Below are 4,267 nucleotides of genomic sequence, written 5' to 3'. Positions count from 1 at the left end.
TTGCACAGTCTGAGAAAAATCAGTAACGGCCCGGCAGGCCGTGATGCATAGCCAGTAATGCAGAAAGCAATCAACGCACAGTCATATTCCCAAGTAGAAAACAAAATATTTAGAGATAAGGGTCCACTTGCAATGCAAACATTTAACTTGGCTAAAAGGCTACGATACAGGCGGCTGAAACCTCTACCACTCTCGTTAATTGGCGTTTCCTATTAAAAATCACAGGCACGTATTCAGTACAAGTCGACATTGGATAACCAGGGACATTAGAGTATCGTGTAGGACGAAACTGGAGGTATTGTAATATGAAGCACCATACAGAATTTCGCTACAGATAGTTCTGCAAAGTGCTGAAGAATCTCAACAGCCAAGTTAAAACAATGCTTTATACGGGTAATAGAAAGCTCTCAGATAAATTTACACTAATGGCCATTAAAATTGCTACACCACAAAGATGACGTGCTACAGACCCGAATTTTAACCGTCAGGAAGAAGATGCTGTGATATGCAAATGACTAGCTTTTCAGAATATTCACACAAGGTTGGCGCCGGTGGCGACACCTACAACGTGCTGACATGAGGAAACCTTCCAACCGATTACTCATACACAAACAGCAACTGACCGGCGTTGCCTGGTGAAACGTTGTAAGGAGGAGAAATGCGTACCATCACGTTTCCGACTTTGATAATGGTCAGATTGTAGCCTATCGCGATTGCGGTTTATCGTATCGCAACATTGATGCTCTCGTTGGTCGAGATCCAATGACTGTTTGCAGAATATGGAAACGATGGGTTCAGGAGGGTAATACGGAACGCCGTGCTGGATCCCAACGGCCTCGTATCAGTAGCAGTCGAGATGACAGGCGTCTTATCCGCATGGATCGTGCAGCCACGCCTCGATCCCTGAGTCAACAGATGGGGACGTTTGCAAGACAACAATCATCTGCATGAACAGTTGGACGACGTTTGCAGCAGCATGGACTATCAGCTCGGAGACCATGTCTGCGGTTACCCTTGATGCTGCATCACAGAGAAGAGCGCCTGCGATGGTGTACTCAACTACGAACCTGGGTGCACGGATGGAAAAACGTCAATTTTTGGATGAATCCAGGATCTGTTTACAGCATCATGATGGTCGCATCCGTGTTTGGCGACATCGCGGTGAACGCTCATTGGAAGCGTGTATTCGTCATCGCCATACTGGCGTATCACCAGACGTGATGGTATGGTGTGCCATTGGCTACACGTCTCGGTCACCTCTTGTTCGCATTGACAGCACTTTGAACAGTGGACGTTACATTTCAGATGTGTTACGGCCCGTGGCTCTAACCTTCATTCGATCCCTGCGAAACGCTACATTTCAGCAGGATAATGTACGACTGCATGTTGCAGTTCCTGTACGGGCCTTTCTGGGTACAGAAAATGTTCGTCTGCTGCCCTGGCCAGCACATTCTCCAGATCTCTCACCAATTGAAAACGTCTAGTCAATGGTTGCCGAGCAACTGGCTCGTCACAATACGCCAGTCGCTACTCTTGATGAACTGTGGTATCGTGTTGAAGCTGCATGGGCAGCTGTACCTGTACACGCCATCCAAGCTCTATCTGACTCAATGCCCAGGCGTATCAGTGCCGTTATTACGGCCATAGGTGGTTGTTCTGGGTACTGATTTCTCAGGTTCTATGCACCCAAATTGCATGAAAATGTAATCACATGTCAGTTTATATTATAACATATTTGTTCAATGAATACCCGTTTATCATCTGCATTTCTTCTTGGTGCAGTAATTTGAATGTCCTGTAGTGTATGTTGCTACAAGAAACGGGAAAATACGAAACAGGATCAATTATCAGGTCATTAAAAAGTAAAGACTCCCATGCGTACGATGAAATATGATGCACGATTATGAAGGACTGTGCATTACACATTAGATCCGTACTTGGTCTGTAATGAGCCTTTCATGTGCCGTCAGTGACTTGACAGATTGAAATACTCGTTAGTTAAACGTCTTCATAAAAATATCTTTGCTTCCCGTGTCTTAAAAAGTATTTGAGAAAGCAAATGTGTAGGAGAACATGGAGTCATTCAGATAAACATAATTGCTGTCAGTCTTCTAGCTTTGGTCTAGAAAGAGAAAAGGGACAGAAAATGCTATTTATTCTTTTGTTTGTGCCAGTAGTAGGAGAAGATGATAGGTTGAGGACAGTAGGTACGTTTTTCGACTTAACAAAAGCATTTGATTGTGTAGACCATAATTTATCTTTCGCTGCTTGAGACAACGTAGACGCAAAATGTTTGTCCTGTGCATGCCCAACTTTTATAGAAATTATGCTCAGGCTGTGCGTTGTAGGAACTGCGTTATTAGTAGCGTAAGTATCTTGACTTGCCGCTAGGCGCCAATGCTGGTACGGTGACGTGGGGTTGAAACACAAGAATCAGTCAGCATTACAGTTGCAGACTGTCAGCTTGGGCCTGGACAAAGTGAGCAGGGCTTTATTCGTACAGTTGTATTACCACTGCAACTGTGATATTGGTCTTCTTTATGTCATCTTTTCGCAGCGCGATTGAAGAACACGATTCGGAAGTTCCAATTATATGGCGATTTAGAAATTTCTCCTGCGAGTGACTGACAGCCAATGGAGCCACAAATTGTTGGAGCTATACATGCCGTCGCTGATAACGCTGGACGCAATTTGTGATCTTCAAGCAGAGCACGATCTTCGGAAAGTGCAGAGAACCGTATTGTGAAACAGAATCCCTTGTGCAGTTCGAGGCTGTCATGGATGCAGCTGTTTGTTACACTGAGCAACGTTTGTAAGCATTAAAAAAAACATGTTACGCAGTTACAAATGTCGCCTTCCCATGTAGAAATTATACTGTATTTGTGTCAATGGTTTATACGTTATTTCTCTTCTCCACGTCCTTACAAATGTTTCCACAAAGTTTCACTGTCCTATGATCATTTGTTTTTCATGAGGGGGGGGGGGGGGCGCTCTGAAGTAGCGGAAGTTTAATTACAACCACCCTCCACTTGTGCATAAGTGGTAATCTGATCGAATTAGGGATAAAGCTCAACAATGGTTTACCTCTTATGTGGGAAACAGGTAGCAGAAGGTTGTCCTCCAATATCCACAAGTAGGGGAGAGCTTTGGATCTGAGTGCGGTCACGCAATGCGTTGGGGGCCACAAAGTTATATTCTGGATCCACAGCTTTCCTTCATATGTATCAATGACCTGCCACTGAACATGACAAATGACACAAAAATTGAAACTTCCTGGCGGATTAAAACTGTGTGCCGGGCCGAAACTCGAACTCGGGACCTTTGCCTTTCGCGGGAAAGCTCTCTACCAACTGAGCTACCCAAGCACGACTCACGCCCCGCCCTCACAGCTTTACTTCCGCCAGTACCTCGTCTCCTACCTTCCAAACTTTACAGAAGCTCTCCTGCGAAACTTGCAGAACTAGCACTCCTGAAAGAAAGGATATTGCGGAGACATGGCTTAGCCTGCAAGTTTCGCAGGAGAGCTTCTGTAAAGTTTGGAAGGTAGGAGACGAGGTACTGGCAGAAGTACAGCTGTGAGGGCGGGGCGTGAGTCGTGCTTGGGTAGCTCAGTTGGTAGAGCACTTGCCCGCGAAAGGCAAAGGTCCCGAGTTCGAGTCTCGGCCCGGCACACAGTTTTAATCTGCCAGGAAGTTTCATATCAGCGCACACTCCGCTGCAGAGTGAAAATCTCATTCTGGATACAAAAATTGTTCTCTTTACAGATGACACAAGAATTATTGTGCAGGGTGTGGAACGTAATGCAAATGATGCAGCTAATAGGGTAGTCAATTACATCAGTCTGTGGCTTTCAGAGATCGGGTTAATGCTTAAATGTAACAATACGCAATGCAAAGAGTTTCCGGCAGGGAAATCGTGTGAAAGCGAAATTTTGTCCGTGGTCAGTCAGTCAAAGGCGATCATTTTAAATGCTCAGAACAGAGGATAGATCTAAGACTTTCGTGAAAGCATCACGTTCGAAACCGTGGGCTATCTTCACTATATGAATGATCTTGACTGTCCCTGACACTGGAACAAAACATTCTTGGCCAGTTACCTTCACTCTGCTATCTCGTATGCTGGTACACGTTGGGGCAAATGGCTGCACTCACCACGGATATTGCTGTCCCAGAAATGCGCGGTCTCACTGATTTGCGCTGTTAGTTGACGAACTTCGTGAAGGCGGATCTTAAGTTGTCTCAAAATTCTAACTCTGCGATCCCTGTGC

The 4,267-nt window shown here is 45.3% G+C and overlaps 1 non-coding gene across 1 annotated transcript; it reads left to right on the top strand.

The window, feature by feature from the left end:
• Nucleotides 1–3,596: 3,596 nt before the first annotated feature.
• Trnas-cga lies at nucleotides 3,597–3,671 on the top strand. Its single transcript has one exon. It is a non-coding gene; the product is annotated as a tRNA-Ser (tRNA).
• The last annotated feature ends 596 nt before the right edge of the window (nucleotides 3,672–4,267 follow it).

The sequence above is a fragment of the Schistocerca piceifrons genome, chromosome 3 (assembly GCF_021461385.2).
Source record: "Schistocerca piceifrons isolate TAMUIC-IGC-003096 chromosome 3, iqSchPice1.1, whole genome shotgun sequence".
In the NCBI taxonomy this organism is placed as follows: Eukaryota; Metazoa; Arthropoda; class Insecta; order Orthoptera; family Acrididae; genus Schistocerca; species Schistocerca piceifrons.
Note: the sequence above shows the minus strand (reverse complement) of the source record. Positions and strands in the feature narration are given on the sequence as shown.